The sequence below is a fragment of the Heterocephalus glaber genome, unplaced genomic scaffold, assembly GCF_053883595.1.
Source record: "Heterocephalus glaber isolate CG9 unplaced genomic scaffold, H.glaber_assembly_v1.0 deba00000621, whole genome shotgun sequence".
Classification (NCBI taxonomy): Eukaryota; Metazoa; Chordata; class Mammalia; order Rodentia; family Bathyergidae; genus Heterocephalus; species Heterocephalus glaber.
In genome coordinates, this window is record NW_028258153.1 from 9594593 (window position 1) to 9611873 (window position 17281).

Here is a 17281-nt window from a genome sequence, read left to right on the forward strand (position 1 = left end):
GAGACATCTTTTAATATCATTCAATAGTTAACATAATATCTAACAAAATATTAAGTTGAATTATTATGTCCTATTTTCAAAAAAGGAGAAAACAATTTTGTACAAAGATTAAAATAATTCCTATGCAAGGAATTTTTTTCAGTATCTGGGATCAAACTCAGGACCTTGCTCTTGCAAGGCAGGCATGGTACCACTGAGCTACATCCCCAGCCCTAAAAAATATGGAATGCTTCAAGAATTTGCATGTCATCCTTGCACAGGGGCCATGCTAATTTGCTCTGTATCGTTTCAATTTTAATATATGTGCTGCCAAAGCGAGCACCGCAAGGAATTATTTAATCAGTAATTCTCTCTTCATGTCCACTAACTATCAAAGTAATTTTTTATCAAAGTAATTTTTAATGTACAGAAAGCCTCTTCTTTTTTTTCTCTCTCTCCCGCCACCCCTTTCTTCGGTTTTTTGAGACAGGGTCTCACTATGTAGTTCAGGCTGGCCTTGAACTCACGTTAATCTTCTTGCCTCAGCCTCCTGAGTGCTCAGATTACAGGTGTGCATCACCATGCCCCGCCAGAAAGCCTCTTCTTTATAAGTAAAATGTCATTATGAATTTGACACTTTCATCTCTATAGCCTTTCTCTTTTTCTGCTGAAACTTTCCTAGTTTTTTGATTCGATGGATCTTGTTTGAGTATGTGGTACTTGCACATAAGTGCTGAGCACAATTTCTGAGTATTTGTACAGCTCAAACCCTGCCCTTCAATCTGCTACATCATAGACAATTGGAAGCCATGATTCAACTTTTAGTCAGATGAAATTTATACACTAGCATACATCATATACCTGTATCTCAATGTCTTCAGTGTAGTAACTGCTAGGTAAGTCAAAAGATAATTCTAATCTGAAAAGGCACAGTCCAGAACAACAGGGGTCAGCTAGGGGCAAATTTTCTCTTCAGGAGATGTTTGCCAGTGTATGGAGATAATTTTCATTTTCACAACTGGAGTGCAGGCATGCTTCTGGCATATAGTGAGTAAAAGCCAGGATTATTATTAAATATTCTATAATGCATAGGACACAGCACACAATGAAGAATTATTCAGCGTAAGAGGTCAATATTATTGCCATTGAGAAATCCTTTATCTAGACAGAGAATAATCATATTTTCCAGATTCTACTGTGCTCAAAAATATTACATTAATTTAGAATTCAAGATACACCTTTATTTCCTGTAAGAAGCTATAATCCCAAAAATAGGAATTTAGATGCTGCTTACATGTTTAATTAATCAAACTTTACCTACATCCTTAAGTTGTAAGGTTCTGAATCATTTAAATCAATGCTGCCAATGTACCTTTGTGTCTAATCTACAGCATGCTAGATGATAAACAATGAATTTCTATTATGCTTCAAGAAACCACTCTGTAGTCCAGCAAACCTGATTGTAGAGGAAAAAATATAGCAAAAATAAACATAAAAGATCATACCAAAAATCTCAACAATACAAAGAATATGAACTCCAAGTACACTCAGATTGGCCAAGTATAAGTCTATATTATCCCCTTTTCCCAGACAGATATACATCAAAAACCCCAAATTAAATATTCCCTGACCTCAAGCTACACTTCTGTAATTCCACATATACTTGAGTGAATTTCCAAAGCAATTTTAAGGTAGGGTCCTTCAATGCTCTGGACCCAGGAAACCTATTTTGGCTTTCTATTTTGGAACAGGGTTTGCATTTCAGGACTAGGCTGATGTTAGAGCAGTAGTTTTCCACACTGGCTGTGCATCCTGTTCAGACTCACTGAAATAGAGTCTCCAAGAGTGGGGCTGGCACATCAGGGAGAAAACCAAAGTTGTATGGAGTATAAGTGCCCATTGAGGATCTTTTCCAGAAAAGATCCTGGACTTTTCCTCTAAGGGAAGACCAAGAGACAAGATTCCCTTCAGAATTCATGTGCTTTAGTTATGATTTGAAGACCTTAGAAATCTAGAGTTGGCCAAGGACCTGCATTCTAAGGGCTGATCAGGGATTGAGGGACACATTTCAAGAGAGGGGCTGTACATTTACTCTCTGGAAATACTTGGTCGAGGCTAATATGGCATCAACATCTCCCCAGTCAACAGGCTTTGAACCATGGTGTTTCAGTTCACTTCTGTTCTCCTTTGTCTCTTCAATCTCTCTACTGGCCAAAGAGGACTACTCTTCCCCTAAAATACCTCTCAAATGTACTTCTCTATTTCCACAGCCCTAGCCTCAGGATCTCATTGTTTCCTTCCTGAGATATTGAAAAATCCTTAGGTACATCTCCTTTCTTTTAGCTTAACATTGTCAAATTTACTGTCCATGAATATAGCTGTGAAAGCCATTGTCCTGACACATGACTTTGATTCACACTCTCGCTTGCTCAGAACTCTTTAATTAATCCCTGTGGATTGTGGTATGGAGCCCACATCTTTAACCTATCTAAAACTCTGACATCTGGCCTCCAACATACCTTTTCTATCTTTATGTTACTATTTCTCTTCCATGCATTCTTTTTGTTTCTTATAATTTTCTAGCTCTGTGTTTTTACTAGTATTTGTTCCTCTATTTCAAATATTAAATATGTTTACTTCAGTCATTTTCAAATGTTCCCTCTGTCATGAAGCCTGACTTCATTCCACAGCCTGACAGCTACCGTTTCCCATCCTGGAATATCTACTGCACATTATATGTCTCATTGGAGGTGCTTTTAAAATTCTTTCCTCTATTGTTATTGCCCATGCACCACCTTTGTGGCTGGTTCATCTTGGTATCTTCCATAGAGTCTACCAGAAGTGGTGCTTTCTACAAAGTAGATATTCCTTACAGTTTAGTGAAGTGAAAGCTACAAGCAAAATTTTGCTCTTAGCCTGGTATTTAGCACCTATAAAAGTTTCATAGTTAACTATTGAAATAATTCTTTTTGGTAGTTGATACATGGAAAAATAAAACTGTATGGTAACTATAAATCAAGTCGGAAACTACCATGAAGAATGTAGTATGGCATGTGGGCACAAAAGCATTTCTTTTGCATTATTGTTAGTTTGTTAACTTGGCTAAGCAAAGGTTTAATCAATTATAATTCAATCAGTTATTCAATCAAACAAGAATCTAGATATTTTGTATGTGTGATTAACATGCATAATCAGTTACTTTAAGAGATTATCCTCCACAATCTCTCTAAACTTCATCCAAACAACTGAGAGATCCTAAGTGCAAATCTGAAGCTTTCCCAAAGAAGAAGAAATTCCTCCTATGACCAAAAGCCATACCAGAGAGCTTCTGCTTGCCTTTCCTGACAGCTTGCTGATGGATTTTGGACTTGGATTTGCCTAACTAGTCCCCACAATTTTGTGGGCCAATAATTTACAACAAATCTTTCTATATATGTATAGATAGATATAGATATATCTATCTTTATCTCTCTCTATATATACGTATATATATATGTATGTATCTTTCAGTAGGTATATAAAAACACCTTGCTTAATGAAAACTGTGTTAGACAATTCTGTTGTTATGTGAATGTAACAGAGTGTACTTACACAAACCTACGTGGTTACATGGTATAGTCTGCTGGACGGACACACACACACAGGGAAGGGGAGGAAGGAGGGAGGGAGAGGGAGAGAGAGAGACAGAGAGAGGGAGAGAGAGAGGGAGAGAGAATGAGAATGGCCTATTGCTCTCAAGGTTGTGATGAACAAAATAACAAAAGAATAATCCAAGCACATGTTAAAAATAAATAAATAAACCAAGCACAAGACAAAATTAGAGTTTTGGTGAGGATGAGATGTATGAGTCAGCTGCCACTATAACATAGCATACTGTTTTACAGTAAACTTTTTTATAAGTAGAAGTACATTTTTAAATAAAAATAAAAAGACAACATATTAAATATATAAGCCAGTGATATACCAGTAATATACTAAAAAACCAGAAGTATATTTATTTATAGTTATTATCCAGAACTATGCACTCTACTTAATTGTATGTCCTATGCTTTTCTATTACTGAGGTGGGGCAGAAGGTTTGTTTATACCAGCATCACTTTAAACATGTGAATAATGTATTGTGCCATGACATTTTGATGTCTACAATGTCATCAGGTGATAGGAATTTTTCATCATCATTATAATCTTACGAGATGACTTTTGTTCACTAAAAGAAACACTGATATACATATATTCCTAGTTCTGTTTCTGTGATGAAACCCAGACTGATTATAACCATTCTGAAAATTTTCAACCACTCAAAATTTAAAAAGATTTGTGACTACATATATATTTATATGTAGTGTGTATATATGTACATATATATTTACTTACATAACACACATTATTATATTTTTATAATATACACATTATATATGTATTTTACTATATACACATATTATATATGTATTTTATAATATACATATATTGCATACATATACACATTGTAACTTTCCCTTCACTGGGATCAAACACCCAACCCACCTACAATTTAAGGAGAAGTTGTGGTTCATAGTCTCAGGGGATTCAGTCTACGATTAGCTGTTTCTGCAAATACTAAAATTATCTGAAAGAAAATTTAGGAACATGAGAAAATGCTCAAAATATAACACTCAGTGAATAGATTATAAAATTACACACCATGTCAATCAGGGTCCAGCCATAGAAGCAGGTGTGTATGAAATTTATCATAAGGCATGGACTTGTGTGAATGTGAATCTGAAAGCCCAAGGGCAGGCTGTGGGGGAAAAGAAGATACAGGGATTTGCCACTGCTCTTTCCCTTTCAGACACCTCAGCTTTACTTTCTTTCCAGCGGATTCATTCAGGCCTCTCAGATAATCCAAGGTAATCCTCTATACTAATATTAATTTGAGGTTTTAATTGACATTTGTAAAGTCCCTTCATAACAATACCTGGCAGTGTTTGCATAATTGGAGACTATGGTCAGGCAAGTTGAAATATCCCCAAACTCACCACATATATACAATATGACCCAGTTTTATAAACAATAAATGTAAAAATAAAATCAAACCTGGAAAAGAAAACTGAGGAGAAACACATAAAAATGGTAAAAAGATGTATCTCTGCATAAGAAGATTACAAAAGATTTTATTATTTCTTGTATCACCCTGTGCTTCCCCCAATTTTTTTTTTTTTTCGGTACCGGGGATCAAACTTGGGACCTTGCACTTGTGAGGCAGGTGCTGGAACCACTAAGCTAAATCCCTGGCTTCTTCCCTCAAATCTTAATAAATACCTATCTAACATTGTAATTTTAGGCAGAAAAATATTAAAAATTTAAAATGCCAATGAATTAAATGTTACACGAAGACATAAAAGCGAATAATAAATTGTCACTTAGGTTGTCAATCGATATTTCTTAGTGTAAAAGCTACTATCAGCTAAAGAAAGCATTAGGTTGAAAAGCATCATTAATATCTCATGAACAACGGATCTCAAAATGTGTGAGCCTCAGATGACCTAAAACAGGCCTATTAGTGAATTGCCAGCTGGCTTTTAAAAACAGGGGCCTGAGAGAGGAGTAGAGCAGTTTTCTGGAGAGAAACCTTCCATGTTCATCTTTTATTATCTCAGCATACATGGGCGAGTCCACATGATCTGGTTTTCAAGTGCTTAACTACTGACATAGTCACAAATTTTACTCTCATACACCAGTATTGTCCTGTGTTACAAGTTTAATGAATACAAGGAAAACAGCTTTCCTCTGCTGTAAACAAAATGTTTTCCTTATAACATAATTTTCTCTCATGCATGACAACCTTATTTCCTCAGTGAATCTGGATTATGAAAAGAGCTGGGAATGATTATAGACTAAGCCCTTTTGACACATGAGGAAGCAGCAAGCCTGAGAGGTACTTAGTGCAGGTCACCCTGATGGGTAGGGACAAAGGCAGAACTGTCACCCACACCACTTTGTTCCAGGACTATGTGACTTATCTGATTCGGTGCCTTTTTACTTATGACTTCTTTGGATTAGAAAAATCATCAGCCTTCAATAAAGCATAACAGAAACAAGAAAAAAATACTATCGAACTTATAATTTTCTTTATTTTTACTTCTTTAATTGTGTCCTTTCGATTGTAGTCACTACATTTAAAACTGTACTGTTACATGTTGTAGCCATGAGCTGGACATAAAATATGCCCCGCTGAGAACTACATGTTAAAAATCTGATTTTAATTAATTTAATTTCAAACTTAAGAAATAATACTTGATTCAGTTATTAAAAACTTAAGTTTTGAACAGCAAGGTTGTGTGCATCTACTTTTCTCTTTATTTTATCTAAATAAGGTTCAAGTATTTCCAATGAAAATGAGTTGTAATGTGAATATAAAATAAACACCTCACTGTATTTTAAAGATTTAGTATAATGAAGCCAGGAGTGGAGGTATATGCCTGTAATCCCACCATTTAGGAGGCTGAGCCTAGAGGATTGCTTTGAGTTTGAGCCAAGCCTGGGGTATGCGTAGTGAGTTCAGGACCAGCCTAAACTAGAATGAGACCCTGTCTCAAAAACAAAACCTCACTTTTTTGTCAAATACATGTAGAAAAGAGAATATTTTGGATATATTGGATTAAACAGTTATTAGGTATTTTCAAGTATTTCTTTTTTACTTTTTTGACGTGGCCACTAGAAAATTAAAAATTACACACATCATATTTACATTGGACATTATTGGTATATAATTTCATTGTTTTCAAATTAGTGATAAAGTTTCTGCAAATATGTTGAATTCCTTGGAGGCACATATGGACACATTTTCACTGCTACTTCCCTGTATCCTTCTACATTAATTTCTGTGCAAGAAATGTATTGATCAGAAATTAACACCCGCAATTTGGGATATTAGTTTTGTGATTCACTGCTGGTAAAACAGACACTTGTAGTTAGCTTTAGGGATTTGAAGGTAAAAGTGGAGTTGGAGTCCATCATCAGGATCCAGGGATCTTTGTAGATCCCCTTTATCACACCAAATTGAAATCACTGATTTAAACTCTAAAGGTGTGTTTTAAATAATGCCCTAGCCCCAGGTGTTTCATTAGTAAAGACTCTGGAGTCCAAGGCTCCACATGGCTCCCAAGGACTTTCCACTGAATAACATAGACCTCATCACTGCCTACAAACTCCAGTCACAGAATTGATATTAGGTTCTTTAGCATAATTTTATTTGGGCTTTATAATTGGAACCATTGTTTGTGTCCTTTGCCCAGGGTATCTTGGACACATGGCATGTTCCTCCCAATCAGCAGCCAAATGTGACTCACAGGGCTTTGGTTTCCCTTTCTGGGAAAAAGCAGACTCTTGACCTGCTATTCTGTGAGTATATCATAGACTTCAGTCTCAGGAGCTCTGAAGGATGACTTGGCTGCTGCCTTTCCCTGGTACTCAAAAGTTCTTTGGGCCGGGGATTTAGCTCAGTGGTTCCACTGCCTGCCTCGCAAGTGCAAGGTCCTGAGTTCGATCCCTGGTACCAAAAAAGAAAAGTTCTTTAGATATCTGTAATGGACTAGCCTGTATTCCCTCAAAATCTATATGTTGAAGTCCTAACTCCCAGGTAAAATGAAATCTTAGAGGTAGATCTTAATCTAATGGGATTTGTTTCCGTAACAAAAAAGGAGATTAGACACAGACACATGTGTGCAAAGAGAAAAGACCATGTGAGGACCAGAAAGAAGGTAGCCAAGGAGGAAAACAACCTTGCCGTCACCTTAATCCTGGACCTGTAGCCTCTAGAACTGTGAGGAAATAAATTTCTGTTAAATCATCCTGTCTCTGGTGCTTTGTGTTATTTGAGCGTAGAAAATTAATCAAAAAAATCAAAATCTATCTTGATTACCATTGATCAAGCATCCCTTCTCTGGTTGACCACTAAACACCCTTCATGTTGAATATCACTTTTACCTGTCCATGAAAAGACCTGTTTCTCCCACTTTCCCGGAGGCGTTGTCTCTGGGGCTCCTCAGAGTTCTTGAGGAGCCCAAAGTAAAGTTCACATGTGCCACAGAGTCTATTTTTTAAAGTCAAACTATCTCATACATTCCCTCCAAATCTGATAAAAATTTAACCATTTTTTGTGAAGTGTTAATAAACCAACACAAAAGCAACTTAATGCATAGAGATTATGTTTAGGTTCTAACAGTAAGACTTAGCACGGCTTCGGGCCGAGTGTTTGTGTACCACCAAAATTCCTTCACCGAAATTTAATTCCTGATGCGGTGGAATTTGGAGGTGGGCCCTTGGGAGGCTGATTAGCTTGTGAGGATGAAGCCTCATGATAGGGATCAGTGGTTTTATAAAAGAGACCCTGGAGAGCTTGCTTGGCCCTTACACCATCTGTGAACCAGACTCCAACTCGGCTGCAGCACGATCTTGGACTGCCCAGCCTCCAAATTGTGACAAATAAATTTCTATTGTTTCAAAGCTGCTCAGTTTATAACAATCTGTTACTGCGTCTGAACAAAGACGAGTCCTTCTGGGGGCAGTGAATGAAATAGAAGGGGCAAGGTAGGTAGGAGATTGTTGGGCCATGCTGCTGAGATTTGGCTTCATATTTACCCATTCAGTGGCTTTGGGGAAACTTGGTAACACTCCTTGGTCTCTTTCTTCATCTTTATTTCTTCATTTATTTATATATTTTCGGTACTGGGGATTGGACTTAGGACCTTGCTCTTGCCAGGCAGGTGCAGTGCCACTGAGCTTCATCTTTAAATCAGGCCTAGCTGGACATGGTGACCCATGCCTTTAATGCCAGCACTTGGGAGGCTGAGGCAGGAGGATCACCATGAGTTCAAGCTCAGCCTCAACGATACAGCAAGATCCTGTCTCAAAAACAGAGAAAAGTTGGGGCTGGGATTTAGCTCAGTGGTTCCGGCGCCTGCCACGCAAGCGCAAGGTCCCAAGTTCAATCCCCGGTACCAAAAAAAAAAAAACAAAAAAGAGAAAAGTCGAGTCTACTAGTTCCTTCCTCATCGTGTTACATGGAGAATTAAATGAGATAACACATGCAAGGTTCATTGCAAATAGTACCACATACTAAATATTAATCCTCTTTCCCCGAGGAGAATGAAGGTTCCTTTAAAATATAACTATAGATGCTTCTAAAAACATCAAAAGTGTTTTATAGTTTAAAAAGGGGAGGAAGAACATCTGTTTAGGGTGTCCTTTAGTGCAAGAACATTCATTTATATTTTACGGCTATGGGGTAGCCCTGGTTCTCCAGACTCGTGAATGCAGTTGGTGAATGCATCATTATCTAGCCTCAGTAGAAGGGAGGGCGTCACTGGAGAGGTCTGGTAATGAGAGCCTTAGAGCAACCATTCCTGAATTCTGATTTTGCTTCCCAACACGACTGCCCACTGCAAGACTATTTACTGCTTTCCTTTTTTTTTCTGATGGAAAATAATCATGGCAATGATTATTTGTCTAGGAAGAAAATTTATGTTTAAGAGGTATTTAAGTGAAATTCTAACTGTTATATATAGAATAACCATACATTTATATACACACTTATACCTATCTGTAAGAAATTCCTATTGCAATGAGAAATTTCCCCCTTTCATATTTTACAGCAGCTCCACAGACACATGGGCCCTGGCTGTCTGAAAGTTACTCTCAGGGCCTGAATACAGACAAGACAAGCAGATCAATTAGACCCAGGCTTCACTCTCAAGTTCTAGACACAATGCAAAGTGGAATCTGAGATAAGTGTGAGGCAAGTGCCTAAGGGCCAGGAGCTGTGGGCTGTGCCTGTAGTCCTAGCTACTGGGAAGGATGAGGCAGGGGAATCACTTGAGCACGAGTTCAAGTCCAGCATGGGTAACATAATGAAACCTTGCTTCAAAAAGGAATTTATACTCAACATTTCACATGATTTTAAAGCTCTGGAAAGGTAAAGGATGACCAATAAATGGAATAGAGCAACTACTTGCCTTTCATATCCCTTGTTTAGTTTGCTATAGTCAAAATTGTTCTGCCCCCATTCAATGCTCTTGGGAACTCATGAACTCATGGAGGCCTTGAGGAGGGTTCTTCCATTCTCCTCATTTTGCATTGCGCCCCCTTCTGGTGGTACAGAGCCTGAGTATGAGCCCCTCCCTGCTGTGTTAAATTGAAGGGGTCTGCTTTTAATCCGTATACACAGCGTAGAAGAATATAAATTAGTCTGTCAGGATGTTTTCAACAGTAACACATCAGCAAGGTGATACTCCATCAACATAAGTGATGGGAATATCAGCTTCATTTGTGAATTTTTCCCATCAACTTTTCCAACACTCAAAGAAAATATGTGACTCCTGACAGCATAATGCAATTTAAATCTAATCATGTTAAACGTTAATATTTTACATTTCCTCCCTAGAGGCATTAGACTACAATAAAATATTTTTATAATAAACATCTATTAAAGGGGTAACTAAGTGCTGGGGTGATATAGAGACATATAAATAGGTTACTGTGCCTGAAATGATGAGAATGATTTTGGACACTGTATTAATCAGCTCAGGCTGCCATAACAAAATACCACAACTGGGTGGCTTAAATGACAGATATGTATTTTTTCACAGTTCTTGAGGCTAGAAGTCTGAGATCAAGGTGCCAGCAAGTTGGGGTTTTTTCAGGCGTCTCTCTTTTGCTTGCAGATGGCTACCTCCTCACTGTGTCTCCATATGGCTTCATCTCAGTCTCTGTGTGTGCCCTCTCCTCTTCTTATGAAGACGCTAGTGACACTGGATTTTGCCTCCCCTGTCATGTCACCTAACTTAACCGTGACTACCTCTTTAAAGACCATCTCTCCAAATAAGTCCACATTCTAGGGTAGTGAGAGTGGTGTTTCCAACAAGAACATTTTGGGGGTGGAGGCAATTCAGACCATACTGACATTCTGGCACAGATCTTTGGTCTCACCTGGCCAGTGGTGACATGTTGGCTGCCACTCTGTGACATCTTCAGCCCTTGTTCAGGAATCATTTGGGTTGACTCCAGTGTAGTAATGACTACATCATGGTCACTTTGGTTAGGTAAGTATAGCCACCATCAGCCTGCAGTTTTTACCCCTTCCTCAGCCAAAACAGACATTTCAGAAGCCAGTTGGAGGTATACTACAAGGAAATTAGAAGAATAACATTTTGCTTTGCTAATAGCTGTTACATTCTGTACGGTAAAGACCAAATAAGAAAATGTGAAGCCTCTCCATGTATACTCTCTTGAAATACTAGATTAAAATTTAGTCATTTTTGTATGTATGTAGATAAACTAGTTGTGACATAGGAGGAAAATTGAGCACCCAGCAAGGAAAGGGTCTCTTTTCTACTTGTACCCATCTAGGACATTTGACACCCAATTCTTCTTGCAACCAGAAAAGATCTTAGAGCCCATCCTTGCCAACTTGTTTAATCCTACAAGTGAGGAAACTGAGGAGCGTAGAAGAGAAGCTTGGCCAGTGTCATCAGGATGTAACACAGTCAAGATTGTGATTTGAATGCACAACTCCTTCACCAGTATTTTTTATATCATGTCCTATTGCTTCTTGATCTGAAATGTTCTGGTCTTGATGGTTCTATTTCTAAAGGTATTTGTTATCAAATCACAGGCATACTACCTTCATTGTTCTTTATATTCATTGTATGACATGATTATTTCTATTATAAATACTAATATATATCATAAGTACTACCCTCATGTATCCTAAGTATTAAAGTATATATAATACAATATATGATATGTATGTAATGTATGTATATAATATAATGATACAATTATATTTTATATATAAGTATACAATCATACATATAGTGCCACTATTTTTTTTCATTAAGTTTATCGGTACATTTTAGGTATACAATACAGTTACATTTATCATTGGGATCTTGTACCTTTACATGATGTATCTTGGTTCTTATTTTTTCCCCATTTCCCTGCTCTCCCTTCCCTATTTACAAAGGCTTTGTTTCCATTTTTTCCTTCTCTCATATTTTTTCCCTTCCCTTCTTTCCTTTCCCCTGCCCCTCGCACTTCCCCTGCTCCTTTAGACCTTCTCTTCCTATTTCACATTATCAATTATACCATTTGTTATAGTGCCACTATTTTGCCAGCTCTCCCTGTGTCAAAGCAGCCATATAGCACAGTGTCCTCTCAGGCTCAACATTGACTCCTATATTAGTCACTGTCTCATTTCTGGGACACAATGACTGATACAAAATAACAAAATAAGGGAGGAGAGATTCATTTGGCTCATGGTTTCAGAGGATTTAATCCATTGTCTGCTAGCTCCAAGGCAGAAACAGCATGACAGAAGAGCAAGGGAGAGAAAATCTGTTCAACCTATGGCAGGGAGGAAGCAGAGAGAGAAGGGAAAAGTGGCAGGGAGGAAGCAGAGAGAGAAGGGAAAAGTGACCGTGAGAAATATACTTTTCTAGGACAATCCCCTAGTGACTCACTTCCTCAAAGTGGACTCTATCTCCAGTCAGCACATTCAGCTAGTAACTCCCCAATGGTTTGATGCACTGATGAGTATAATACCCCCATGGTCCAATAACCTTACAAAACCCCTCTTTTAGCCCCAAGAGACTTTGTGGGGACATTTTAGCTCTAAACCATAACAGCTCCCCACCACCGACTCACACCATCTTCTTTTGCTAAATGATCACCCAATGCCCCATTGTAGTCCTAAGAAAACCATGCCTGGCCTTATTGTTGAGGCCTTTCCTTTTCCACAATACTTTTCATTTGTCCTCTAGTTTTCTTTTTCTGTTTCTTTAGAGTTTACAGTTGATTTTTTTCCCTAATTGATCACCTGGATTGAACCCCCTGAATTCAAATGTATTCTCCTGGTGCATCTATATTTCCCTGGGCTTCTGACCAACACATTTCCCTGAGATCCTGTCTTTCTCTCCTCCCTGTCCTGGAGTCCTGCTGTTTTATCAGAATGTGATTTGAGGTGATTTATATGAAATCATTTAGCACACAAGAGAAAGTCAAGGAATTCTGGATGAAGACATTCCTCCTTTGTGTGCTTTAATCCTAAGTACAATTTATAAGCAAGAAAAGGGGTAATGATATATACCTTAGTTTTCATTTTTTATAGTTGCTAATGTTATGGCTTTTGTTTTCATTTGTAAAACTAACCCAATTCCTCCCAATTCAATGGACCTAACCCAATAATTACCCTCTGGGGGTCTTCTATCCTTCAGTTTCTAAAAAGATCCATGCACGGAAAACTGTGAACATAAAGTCATCAGATTATTGTAACCAACATTCATTCCCAGATACAAATGCCTTAATGAATTTATGGTTTATCTGTTAAAAAATTCAGCTAGCTTCAGTCTTATGTAAACATTATTTCTTTTTAGTCATGCCAAAAGCCAAATTTGGCCTTAATGCAAATTATGCTGTAGTGAAACCAAGCTCCAGACTGTATAAACATGGCCATGGATTTCAGGCAGGCTTACTTCACCTAGCCCCGATGTGGCAGTTTATCTACATTTTTCATAAAAACTATGCAGACATTTGTTTGATAATTTTTCAGGAACTGAGTCTTTGGCATAGACAAGATATTCTAGTAATAAGAAATTCATTAATAATAACACATCTAATGCCCATACTTTCCAGTAATGCTTTTGTACTATACTACTGACTCTGTGACATGGTAATGTCCAGGCCCATGCTCAGGGTTAATGAGCATAACACTGAATGAGCCCCAGTAGCTGCAATCTCCTCCAACTAGGCAACTTCACTGTGTATTACCTGCCTGTAAGAGTTTATGCATTATATGTTACTGACTTGAAGCTGAGTCTAATAGATAACATCTACACTGAGAAGACTAAGTTGAAATGCAGGGGGAAATACTCCAGAGAAGATAGAATGCAGAATGAGCTTGACTCACCTATTAGATACATTCCTTTGGAAAATGTTGTTAACACACAACTGTAATTATATTTTCCTACAAATTGTCAACTAACCAGAGGTAATGTCTTATGATTTAATGTAGTCACTATTAGCAGATCACCTGGGGCAAATCCTGCTGTTTATTTGCTGATCTGCTTCTCTGGGCCTTAGTTCTATCCTCTGTACAATGGAGATAATCCTAATACCTTCTTTTTTGTTGGTGTGAGGATTAACAGAATCATTACAAGGGTAGTGCTTAGAATAGCTTCTGGTATAGTGCAAGCCCTATCTAAACACAAAATTAATAAATATAAATAATCTAATGATAGTCTGTATTTAAGTGTTAATGAAGAATCTTGCTTATTATTTTCTTATTGCAGTAATAAGAAAAATATGTGAATTGTCAACACACAGACTAAAAAGTACTTTAACATGGACTAAAATTAACTTATAGATTATAGTAGTATATAATGTCCTAATAGTCCAACTTTCTGAATGACATAAGACATTTAAAGCCAGTTGCAAAAATTATATAGGGAGACATTATTGGGGATCAAGCCCTTGCAGAGCTGGATAGAGGCAGAGGCAAGGGAAATAAAGGCAATTAAGGGCAGTGTTTGTCAGTAGCTACCAACAGTCTCCAGGGATCTACTTGCACAGTGACCTCAACTATACTTGCACAGGTTCTAGGGTACAGTAGGCCTCTCAAAGGTGGACTTCTTGAAAACGGCCACTGCGAAAGAACCTCCATGGAGGGACTGTTTGGAGTTAAGGACAGTGAATAAAATACCAACCTTTTGGGAAATACATTTGCGAACATCCCGATTCATTAAATTAGAGAAACCACACTCCACGTATTTATTATTTTAAAGTCTATCCCTAGGGGAATCAAATCAGAGAAGACTTGTTTTTATTCAATAAGATTCTAAAATTTGTTGCTAATCAGGGGCCTTTAAAAACAGTCACAGAGTTGAAGGTTCAACTTGAAAAACTTCTTTCATTTTCCTGTTTTCTTCCTTTCTTTACTTCTAATTCACTTCTTCTCCTTCTTTTGCATCTGCTTTACCAAACACAAGTGTTTTGAACCACTCAAAAAGTTAAAATAAAAAAAGATGATTGAAAAACTATGTTATCTTTCATCACAGACAGTTTTACATGGCACCATGATAATTACAATTTCAAAGTGGATTTGGTGCCAAATATACTGAGGGCATAGGGCTACATTGCTGAAATCTTTATGAAAGAATGCTAAATAGATGCTGTGTAGTAAACAAGTTAAAGATGCATCTTTTGGGTAGAAAGCAAATAATTGACCTCTTCAAAATATTAAATCATTTCAATAACTGTCTAAATTAGACATCTGGGCTGTGAACTCAGAAAGCCAAATATCTACAGATTTCATATCACATCTACTAAAATCTTAAAATGAATAAACGTTTCTTTTTTTTTTATTAGTACATGTTTACATTACGTAATGATTGCATTCTTTGTGGGGAGTTGGTGCATCTCAATTTTTTTATCAGTCTATCTCCTCTCCTTACCTTCTTCCTACATTTCTTGACCCCGTTTCCTTTTGAAAATGGCCTATTTTCCTACTTCCTATTATCTATCTTTTATATTGATCTTTATTTATATTTTGAATTCCTCATGTAAGAGAAACCATGTGATACTTAAGCTTGTGTGTCTGATTTATTTCCCTTAACACTGTGATCTCAAGGTGCATTCATTTTTCTATAAATGACTCAAGTTTATCCCTTTTCATGGCATAGTACTACTCCATTGTGAATCAACACCACATTTTCTTTATCTATTCATCTGTTGATGGACATATAGTCCACTTCCAATATTTGGCTGTTATGAATTGTGCTGCTATAAACATGGGTATGCATGTGTCACTATACCATGATGTCTTGAACTCTTCCAGAAGATACTTAGAAGGGGAATAACTGGGTCAAATGGCATTTCTATTTTTAGTTTGTTGAAGAATCTTCATACTGATATTCATAGTGATTGTACTAGTTTACATCTCCACCAACAATGTACAAGGGTTTCTTTTTCCTTATAGCCTTGCTACTGTTTATTATTATTTGATTTCTTGATGATAGCCATTTTACCTGGAATAACATGGAATGTCAATGTTGTTTTAATTTGCATTCCTCTAATGGCCAGTAATGTTGAATGTTTTTTCATTTGTACTTATTTGCAGAAGTGTCTCTTGATTTCAGTTGCCCATTTTTATTGGACCTTTTATCTTGGGGAGTCTAATTTTTTTGTTTTTTATATAGTCTATATTTTAGTACTTTGTCTGAGGAAGAGCTAGCAAAAGTTTTTCCTAATCTGTGGGGTGCCTCTTCACTCTATTGGCTATTTCTTTTTCTGTGCAGAAGCTTTTTAATTAAAGCAGGAGATATCACAATCCCAGATCTGAAATTATATTACAAAGCTACAGTGATAAAAACAGCATGGCCTTGGCATACAAAACAGATATGTGGGTTCCACTGCTTCCAGCTAAGAGGAAGGGGCTTCTGGGCCACCATCCCACTGCTCCTGGCTCAGAGGAAGGGGCTTCCAGGCTGCCTTCTGTCCCGCCACTCCTGGCCCAGAGGAAAGGGCTTCTGAGCCACCATCCCACCACTCCCAGCTCAAAGGAAAGGGGCTTTTGAGTCACCATCCATCCTGCCACTCCTAGCCCAGAGGAAGGGTCTTCCGGGCTGGCATCAATCCCACCACTCCTGGCTCAGAGGAAGGGGCTTCTGGGACACCATCCCAGTGCTCCCAGCTCAGAGGAGATGAGCCAAGAGGGTGCCAACAGCACACCCCACCCCCACAGATGGAAATGAGAAGACACATAAACAAGTCTCAAAACCAGACTTCTAGATCACCTACAGAAACCCCAAAGGGAAATGAGATGGAACACTCTGATACTCAACCACCTGGACTCCCTGAACTGGAATCAAAATAGGATCTGGAAAAAATGAAATCAGAAATAATTTCTCAGATAACAACAGAGATTGTGCTTGTAGTACAAGACATGATTAGTAAATCTAGAGAGGAGCTGAGGAACATGATGGAATCCCAACATAGGAATCAAATGGAATCCATACAACAGATGCAAATAGATTTCCAGGAGAACAAAAACCTCCACAGCAGAATGAGCCAATGTGAAAATAGAAGTTCAGATATAGAAGATAAGATTGCAATTAGTGACAAGGAAAAGAAAAATTGCTTCAAAATTGTCAGGTGCCCTGAGAAATCAATCCAGAAGCTGCTAGACAGTGCAAAGAAGAATAACATAAGACTGATTGGAGTCAACGAAGAAACAGGAAAGAGTGCAGATGACATAAAAAACTGTTCAGAG

General features: G+C 37.7%; 1 non-coding gene across 1 annotated transcript; it reads right to left on the reverse strand.

Annotated features, from left to right (window-relative positions):
• Nucleotides 1-215: 215 nt before the first annotated feature.
• Nucleotides 216-322, reverse strand: LOC147829358 (U6 spliceosomal RNA). Its single transcript, XR_015449257.1, has one exon. It is a non-coding gene; the product is annotated as a U6 spliceosomal RNA (small nuclear RNA).
• Between the last annotated feature and the right edge of the window lie 16959 nt (nt 323-17281).